This window comes from Lycorma delicatula, chromosome 2 (genome assembly GCF_047948215.1).
Source record: "Lycorma delicatula isolate Av1 chromosome 2, ASM4794821v1, whole genome shotgun sequence".
Classification (NCBI taxonomy): domain Eukaryota; kingdom Metazoa; phylum Arthropoda; class Insecta; order Hemiptera; family Fulgoridae; genus Lycorma; species Lycorma delicatula.
The window spans coordinates 147,332,100-147,342,995 of record NC_134456.1 but is presented as its reverse complement, the minus strand read 5'-3'; positions in this window follow the sequence as shown (position 1 = coordinate 147,342,995).

The window sequence follows — 10,896 nt, the reverse complement described above, 5'->3', positions numbered from 1 at the left end:
AACAGAAATGTCCACTTTGACCATCCCTGAATCCATTTTGACTAGTTTTGGCATGATGTCTGTACATATCTGGCATAACTCAAAAACGATTAGCCATAGGATGTTGAAATTTTGGATTTAGGACTGTTGTAACATCTAATTGTGCACCTCCCCTTTTGATTGCAATTGACTGAACCAAAAGTGTTCAAAAAAAGCCCAAAATACCAAAAAAATCTGGATTTTGGACTTTTTCTTAACTGTAGTAATAAGTCCTCATTGAGGGTTTTCAACAATATATCATAAGTGGTACTTATTTTCATTCGTTCCAGAGTTATAGCTAAATAAAATTTTAATTAAAAAAATATTTGGATCTTAAAAGGGAAGGCACATCGGTTGAAATCAGACTTCATCTGATTTTTTTAAATTTATTTTTTAACTTTTTTTTAATTTAAATATATTGATTAATAAAAAAAAATGTTAATTAAATATATTGATTATTAATAAATAATTATTAAGTTATGATTGTAAAAAAGTTTGAAAAAATAACACTAAAAAAATATGAAAAAAAGTCAGAAGTTAGTGAAATAAAATTTTATGCACTTTTAAAAATGTGTGTATGTAATTTAATAGGCATTATTACATATGTGTTTATGTAATAAATTTCGTGATGCATCTGTTATTTAATATTAATTGAAAATTACAATTTAGAATCGTAATATTTTTGGAATTTTTAGTTTAATTTCTGTTTAATTTTATTTAAATTAAAGTTAACTACAGAGTGACTGAAAAACAGACCCTCACAAAAACAACATATGCACTGAGGCATACATGCCCAATCTTTAATAAATTGCAAAAAACTATCTGTTAGTTCATTACCCCTCTGATATTGTTGGATAATATTCTCCCTAAGTCGGATTGATAATCATTTCATTTATTTGTCTTTTTGTTGCCAATCATTTAATAGCTCTTTGGTTTGATATAATTCTTCTGATCTTAATTTATGTACATGTTTTTTAGTTTTCACATTTTCTCACCCTTTACTAATGAATTGGAGGATTGTATCTCACTTTCAACTGAAATAAATTTAAATAAAGTGCACCACAAATGTGTATATATAATTTAACAGGCGTACAAGGAACTCATGTGGTGTCCACATCGGTTTTTTTTGTTTAAATGTATATCTTATTTAAGATTTAAAAATAAATACATAAATTCATAAATTATATTTGATAATTCTTATAAATTTTATAATAACGGTACATGAAAAGTGAAAGAAATCACCAGTAATAAATAATTAATTTATTTTGTGAATACAGGCTGGGCAAAAGGAATGAAAGGGAGGACCGATGACTTATGGAGTATTGCACGAAGTATAATTTAGTAACTGTCAACACCAAGTTTAAAATCATAACAGAAGAATATATACATGGAAAAAGCCAGGTAATACTGCAGGTATATCGTGGTTAAACAAAGAATTAGAAATCAACTCGTTGACTGCAAAGCTTACGCTGGAACAGACATTGATAGTGACCATAATTTAGTGATAATGAAATGTAGATTGGGGTTTAAAAACCTGAAGAAAAGGTGTCAGATGAATCAATAGAATTTACAGAAGCTTCAGGAATAGGAGGTAAAGACAATTTTCGAGAAGAGCATCATCGTAAGAAGTCTAAAAAGGTAAGGTAGAAAATATAGAAGAAGAAGAATAGAAGAATGTTAAGAAGGAAATTCTTAAATCAGCAGAAGCAAACTTAGGCAGAACAAAGAGAACTAGTAAAAAACCTTGGATATCAAGAATGTAGAAAGTATAAGAATGCTAGTGATGAAGAAATTAAAAGGAACTACTGACAATTAAGAAATACTATAAACAGAAAGTGCATATTAGCAAAAGAAGAATGGATTAAAGAAATTTTTTCAGAAGTGGAAAGAGAAATCATCATTGGTAAATAGACGGAGCATACAGGAAAGTTAAGGAGAATTTTGTGGTATATTAATTAAAATCTAATAATGTGTTAAACAAAGATGGTACAATGATTTATAATATGAAAGAAAATGTTGACAGATGGGTGGAATATATTGAAGAGTTACACAGAGGAAATGAATTAGAAACTGGTGTTATACAGGAAGAAGAGCAGGAGGTTGAAGAGAATGAAAAGGAAGATACTTTTGTGAGATTTGAATTTAAAAGAGCATTAAAAAATTTGAATGTCAGAAAGGCTCCTGTGATAGATGGAATATCTGTAGAATTACTGTGTAGTGCAGGTGAGAAAGTGATAAATAGGTTATACAAACTGGTGTGTAATATTTACGAAAAAGGGGAAGTTCTGTCAGACTTTAAAAATAGTGTTATTGTCATGATACTAAAAGCAGGAGCAGATAAATGTGAAGAATTCAGAATAATTAGCCTAACTAGTCATGCATCAAAAATCTTAACTAGAATTCTGTACAGAAGAATTGAGAGGAGAGTGGAAGAAGTATTAGGAGAAGACCAATTTGGTTTCAGGAAAAGCACAGGGACAAGGGAAGCAATTTTAGCACTCAGATTAATAGTAGAAAGAAGATTAAAGAAAAACAAACCAATATAGTTGGCATTTACAGACTTGGAAAAAGCATTGATAACATATACTGGAATAAAATGTTTAGCATTTAAAAAAAAAAATTAGAGTTCAAGTATAAAGATAGAAAAACAATTGCTAACATTTACAAACTGCAACAGTAATAATCAAAGAATGTAAGAAAGAAGCCATAATAAAAAAGGGAGTCCGACAAGGATATTCCCTATCCCCGTTACTTTTTAATCTTTACATAGAACTAGCAGTTAATGATGTTAAAGAATAATTTACATCCGGAGTAGCAGTGCAAGGTGAAAAGATAAAGATGTTACGATTTACCGATGATATAGTAATTCTTGCTGACAGTAAAAAAGATTTAGAAGTAACAGTGGATAGCACAGTTGAAGTCCTACACAAGAAGATAAATAGGAACAAAATGAAAGTAATGAAATGTAGTAGAAATAATGTAGATGGACCACTGAATATAAAAATAGAAAGAGAAAAGATTACACAGGTAGAAGAGTTTTGTTATTTGGGAAGTAGAATTACTAAAGATGGACGAAGCAGGAGCGATATAAAATGCCGAATAGCACAGGCAAAATGAAGTGTCAGTCAAAAATACAATTTGCTTACATCAAAAATTAATTTAAACGTTAGGAAAACATTTTTGAAAGTATAAGTTTGGAATGTAGCTTTATACGGAAGTGAAACTTGGACGATCGGAGTATCAGATAAGAGAAGATTAGAAGCTTTTGAAATGTGGTGCTATAGGAAAATGTTAAAAATCAGATGGGTGGATAAAGTGACAAATGAAGAGGTGTTGCGGCAAATTGATGAAGAGAGAAGCATTTGGAATAATATAGTTAAAAGAAGGACAGACCACGTATTACGGCATCCTGGAATAATCACTCTAATACTGGAGGTACATATAGATGGGAAAAATTGTACAGGTAGGCAACGTTTGGAATATGTAAAACAAATTGTTAGCGATGTAGGATGTAAGGGGTATACCGAAATGAAAGGACTGGCACTAGATAGGGAATCTTGGAGAGCTGCAACAAATCAGTCAAATGACTTAAGACAAAAAAAATATTTTTTTAAATAAATTTATTTTTATTTCATACACTGAACAACAGCCATTTCAAAATTATCAGCTTAAAATTACAACTACCTTACAATAACTATTTTTAATTAATGATGTAACTTGCAGTAATAACTAAAATAATTAATACTATATTTAATTTAATTACAATACAAATAAATAATTTGTAAAAAAAGAATGGCTAAAAAGAACATATAATCTAAAAAATATTTATTTGAAATGTTTTTACTTCTTAGTTCTTTAATATCCTTGCTAAATTTATTGAAGAGATTAATTAAACAATCCTTTATTGACACCTGATCTACATCTCTTATTCCTAACTTTCTTACAGGTAACATTTTTTATTACTGCCTTTTAGGTTTTACTTATTTACTTATTATATTATTTAACAATAATAAATATTATTATTACTGGGATAAATAACAAATAGCCATTATGCTATGATTGTTAAAAGCATATTTATGATGGGGGTCTCTTTTTTAAATTTAGAATATATCTTAAAACTTTCCTTTACAATAACAGTATATAATATGCCACCATAAAGTACATGGCAACACATCTCCAAAACATAATTTCATAAGCCAAATAAGACTGAACCCTGTCATATTACATTCAAGGTTGGTTTGGAAAGTAACCTCTGTTTGGCTGTAAATAAAAAACCTGCACAGATAAAAATACTTTATTATATACAACTTAAAACTATAGCTTTTAACTGTCTTTCAACAGTTGCCATTTAAATTCAAGATTTTATCAAAGCGTTTCACTAATTTACAAATACCTTCTTCATAGAACTCAGCCGCCTGGGTAACTAGCCAACCTTTCAAGGCATTTGAAGTTCATTGTTGTCATCAAAGTGCTGTGACGCAAGCCATTTGATGCAAGTGTAATGAGAAACTTTTAAGAAATTTAGACGAGCCATTCAAAACAAACATTGCGGTATTCTGTCATCCAGTGTTGCTTTTTTTGCATGAAAACATTTGTCGTCATAGTGCTCAAAGAACTTCTGAATCAATTCCAATGGGACATTTTTTATCAACTCCCTTACAACCCGCCGAGTGATTTTCATCTCTTCATTCACAAATTCAAATGATAGGTTGGCTAGGTACCCAGGCAGCTGAATTTTATGAAGAAGGTATTTGTAAATTACTGAAACACTATGAAAAATTCTCAAATTTAAATGGTGAGTATGTTGAAAAATAATTAGAAGATGTATTTTTAAGTTATATAATAAAATATTTTTATCTATGCTGGTTGTTTATTTATAACCAAACAGAAGTTACTTTCTGAACCTTGTATATTAATTAATAGGATATTTGATTGTTGTTTAAATACATAAAAATTTTAATCTTCTTTTATCATAAATATAATGTACATGATTCATCTCATGACAATACATTAATTACCAAAAATACTCCCAAGAATTTATTGTTATTACCAGCTAATGCCCTCCCATCATACATGATGGGAATTACCATAATGGTTTATATATGGGGGTAAGTTACTTTCAAAAATGAATACCATACCTAAGAATAACAAGTATCCAATCCAAGGATTATTAGAGGAAGTGAGGAGAGAAATAGTTTTCCATTATCTTCACCACTCAGCCAAACATAACAGTTATATGTCAGCTGCCAACCCACTAAAATTCACCCCTACAAATGTATCACTAGCTTTAATCTGTTCACTACAAGGACTGGATGTATAGTGAACACCATTACTCTCAAAGAAAGTAACTCTATCTGGTGACACTTGCATCTCACGTCTTTATAGCAATCACAGCTATAAGAAAGATCAACAGACATAGTAAAACAATCCCCTTTTGTAGTGAAATAATGCGATGCAAAGTGTCCCAATAGCTGTTGAACAAATTTAAGGGATTAATTTAGGACATCAAAATAAAAATTCAGGTACACAAATATGTCTACCTAGCTTCATTTTTCTTTTTTCCACCATTTTGTATTTTTGCAATAAAAATTTATATTTTAAGAATGGACTGAGATACTTTAATAACATTTTGTAAATTTGATACATGTACATCAAATAATAATAAAAATTTAATTAAAATATCTCAATCCATTCTTAATATATAAATTTTTATTGAGAAAGCATAAAATGGTGTATATAGAGAAATGAAGCGAGATAAAGGATTTGTCCACATGAATTTATTTTGATAGCTTGAATCAGTCCCTTATATTTTACCTTCTTATGTTACCTCCTGGAACACTCTGCATTATCCTTAAGGATATCCTTAGTCTACCATGGCATGGGATGGACTTTTTTGTAAAAAACTCCGGAGGTAAAGCTTTCCCTCATTAGGAGCTCCAAGAGGGGAATACAACAAGATTTCATGCTTATGAAGAAGAATGGTTATGAATACAGGTTAATGAATAATACTGGTTTATGAATAATGGTTATGGAAGAATGGTTATGGATACAGAAAGGGTAATTGTGCATGGAGGGCTGGAAAAATGAAAAAGAAAACAGGAAATACAATAAGAATAGGAACATGGAATGTACTGACATTACTGCAAAGCTTGAAAATGCAAAACAAGAAATGATTAGAAATAAATTAGACGTACTTTGAATGAGTTAAGGGGGATGAGGAGGAAATGGAGAAATGTTGAATGGGGACTTCCTATTGTACAATTCAGGTGCTGAAAGAAGTGGTAGGAATGGAGTTGGTGTATTAATAATAGAGAAACTAGTAGGAAAAGTAATTAAGGTGGAATACGTTGATGATCGCCTGGAAAGAAGATAGAGATTCCAGTATATATGCCAACAATCCAATATATTGAAGAAGAGGTTGAGGAATATTAGGGAAAGCTAGAAAATATACTAGAGAAAGAAAGGAAAAAGGCATGTGTATTGATGATGGGAGACTGGAATGCTGTGGTTGATGAAGGACAAGAAGACAAGATAATATGAAAATATGGTTTAGGTAATACAAACAAAAGAGGAGAGAGATTAGCTGAGTTCTGCATGGAAAATGATATGATAGTGGAAAACACAATGTTTGAAAATCATAAAAGGAGATATACATGAGTGTCGAGATTGGATGGAGAGAAGTATCAAATTCATGATACTCATGCTCATACAATAAAAATTTAAGAACTGTATGAAAAATGCAAAAGCTTAACGAGGTGCAGCTATAAACTCAAATCACAAAGTTAGTAGTAGCAGAAATCAACTTGAAGCTCAAGAAAATAAAGGTTGGTCAGAAACGAAGTACCTATGATTTGGAAAAACTAAAAAACAAAGAGATGCAAAAATAGCGTACTGGAAAAAAACAAGAACAGAAGGGAGGCCAAATGTATGAATGATCATTGGTTAAATATTAAAAACACTATAAAAGAAGCAACTAAGGAAATGGTAGGAGTTAAGGACTCCTACCTATCCTTTCACGGTAGACTTTCTCCTTTCAGGAGAAAGGATATGAAAGGAATGGGTCAGTGAAGAAATGATAGAAAAAATAAGTGAAAAGAGAAAATGGAAAAATGTTAGGACAGAGGAAGGTAAAAGGAACTATAGAAAGCTCAATAATGAATTAAGAAGAAAAACTGAGATAGCAAGAGAAAAGTGGTTACAGGAAAAGTGTGCTGCAGTAGAAAAAAAAGAAGGGAGATACAATCTAATATACAAAGCTGCAGAAATGGATTCAAGAAAAATGAAAAAAGTTGTACAATGCATCAGATCGGGTCAAAGAACATAGTAACTGAGAGGAATGAAGTGAAAAAAATATGGAAAGAGTACATCATGGATTTGTACACACTGAATGTTAGGCCAAAGGGGGTAGACCTAGAAATAGAAGAAGAGAACAAAGTTCATAAAGATGAACGCCATGAAAGTAATGGCCAATGGAAAAGCTGGAGGATGTGATGAATTGCCAATTGAGTTGTTTAAAGCTCTTTGAGAGAATGGAGAAATTCTATTGTTGGATCTGTGCAATAAAATACGATGTGGGTAGATGACCTACAGATTTTCTGAATACAATAATGGTGCTATTACAAAAGAAATTAATGTTAGAAAGTGTGAAGAATACCATACTATTAGTTTAATTTCACATGCAGCAAGTCTTACTAAGAATTCTGAACAGGAGGTTGTATAATAAATTGGATAAAATATTTTAGAACAATATGGCTTTAGAGGAGGAGTCGGAACTAAGGATACCACAGGACTGCTTTAAATTATTGGTGAAAGATATATGGAAAAGAGAAGAAGAGTATATGTTGCATTTGTAGACCTTGAGAAACCTTTTGATAGAATAAGATGGGATAAATTTAATGATAATCATGAAAAAGAAAGGAATTGATTGAAAAGGTAGGAGACTTATAAAAGAGTTGTATATGAACTAGAAAATAAAAGTAAGAATAACAAGTGAGGCAATGCAAAAGGTAGAAATAGGAAGGGGAGTGCTATTTATTAGAAGAAATCAACAATGGTTTGAAGGGTAATAAAGGGATGGCAATAGGGGGTAGAAGAATAGAATGAATACAATTTGCTGATGACTTAAATGAGTTAAATGAAATGCTTAACAACCTAAATAAGAGTTGTGAAAATCTAGGGATGAAATTTAATAAAAAGAAAACAAAATGTATGGTATTAGGTGGCAAAGATGAAAATATTAATGTAAGAATTGGGAGTGAGGTACTAGAGCAGGTGGTGAAATTTATGTACTTGGATAGCCTCATAACAGAAGATCTTAACAGTACCACAGAAATCAAAAGGAGAATAGCGGTGGGTAAGGAGGCAATTTAGATTTGAGGAAGAGATTGGCAAGATGCTTTATTTTGAGTGTTATGCTTTAAGGGGAAGAAAAGTGGACTTTAAGAAAGGAAGACAAACGACGAATTGAGGTGTTTGAGATGTGGGTGTGGCATAAAATAGTAAATGTCTATTGGCAGAATAGAGTAACGAATGAAGAGATGTTGAGAAGAGTACAAGAGCAAAGGAATATGTTAAAAACCATTTTAAGCAGAAAAAGGAACTGGCTAGGATACTGTATGAGAAGAAAGTGCTTACTAATAGATGCAGTTGAAGGATTGGCAAATGGAAAGAAAGGAAGGGGAAGAAGAATATTTCAGCTGATTGATGGAGTAGTGGAAAGAGGAAAATATACAGAAACAAAAACTCTTGCACTGGACAGGAATAATTGGAGAGCTGCCATGGCAAGACCAGCCCCACTGGCAGAACACAATGAATGAGTAACTGAAAGTGACATTTGTAAAGTAGCAAAGTTTTTACTTAACAATTATAAAGTTTCTATACTTTAAATTGTGTTTATATTATTGATATTTCAATGGAATTTTAATTTGTGCTAAGTCCAGTAGTTTATTAGCCACTTAGTACCAGATTTAAGTATAACTTTGTTTAAAAGAATGGAACAAAGAAACAATCTGATATGTTATTGACATGATAAATTAATTTAGTGAAATAGGATATAAATTTTATTCAAATTATTTGATTTTATTCTACTTTTAAACAGATATAATATTATATAATTTATGTAGAATCTAGTACCTTCAGATGAAAAGTATTAATGTACTCATTCTAAAGTGGAGATTGATATGTAAAGTGTCAAGTATGCCTTGACACTATGTTAAAATAAACATAAATTTTACTGATCTCAAATCAAACTTAAAGGTCATTTTAATAGATAAGAGAATGTGGGATTAATGTATATTTTTTTAAAGAAACTTTAACATTTGATAAATGAACATTATTACAATTATAGTTCAGAAGAATTTATCAATATCACTGAAGTGAAAGATTTATGACTGATTCCACATAACTCATTCAGATTAGACTAACCTCACTGGGTTGGTCTACTGGTGAACTTATTATCGCAAATCAGCTGATTTCAAAATCGAGAGTTCTAAGATTCAAATCCTAGTAAAGGCAGTTACTTTTATATGAATTGAAAACTAGATTGTGGATACTGGTATTCTTTGGTGGTTGGGTTTCAATTAAGCACACATCTCAGAAATGGTTGACCTGGACTGCACAACCCCCTACACTTCATTTACATTCATACATCTCATCCTCTGAAGTAATACCTTACGGTGGTTCTGAAGGCTAAACAGAAAGAGAGACCAGTATCATATTGTAAAATTATAAGTCTATCACACTTTTTAATTAATTTTCTAAAATAGTGCCAATGCTAAAAAAAAATTATGGGTTAAAATTGCTTATGCTGCAAATCAATATAACAAACTTTTAATTAACAGTAAAACAAAGGAATGTTTTTATCATAAAAAATATTAGGTAGGTGTACACATTATAGAGAACAATTCCATATATAAGTATAAACCATTCAAAACTGACTGAAAAAAAACAATTATTTACCAGAAATGGCATGCGAGATTCAGTGAATCCCCGCGCTCAGATTCAATTAATAAATATAAATCCTCTTCAGTAGCTGTTATTAATCTGTTTCGATTTCGGCAATACGTAAATACATATTTTTTTGTAACAACAAAATCCGAAAAATAGTTCAACAAAATTAATAATTGTAGCACAAAATGGAAAAACATTGTAAAACGAATAAAAGCAATATTAATTACTAACTATTTTTCTCCATTCAATTATCCTAATGAATATTTGTTTGCGTTTTATAATCCAGACATTCGAATGCGCATCGCAGCGATAACGTTCCAAAATTCACGTGCCAGCAGTTGCTATCGCAATGAACAAACTTCATAGACTACTCAAGGTTAGTCGAAAACTTTAATATTATTTATTTCTTGCTACAATTTTTCCGGAAGAGAGCTTTCATCAGAAGTTATTTTATTATTCCCATTTTCATATTATCAAAATTAATGTGTAAAATATTTGGCCAGAAAATTCTCAATCGTTTTATCTTAATGTCTATATATGGAAATCGAGACTAATTTTTAAGAGTGTAGTGTATTTAAGGTTTGTAGTGATGGAAAATTGTTATTAAAGAACTTAAATGCATTTTTTTTTGTAATTCTGATGTTTGATATTGATGTATTTTAATTGTGTAAGTAAATTATTGGAATAATTAAACAATTCGTATTATAACATTCATAGAAATAATATCATAAAACAGTATTAACAAATTTTATTCTTATATAATGAAAATAAAATCATTAATTACAAATATTCACAGTTAATATGTTATTTCAAACATTTAAAAATTGATTAAAAATGCTTGTTTATCTTCTATGTAGGCCCCAAGTTTTTAATACCAACTTACTTCTACGCTAAATATAACGTTGCGTTATTACCCAGGATACACTATTT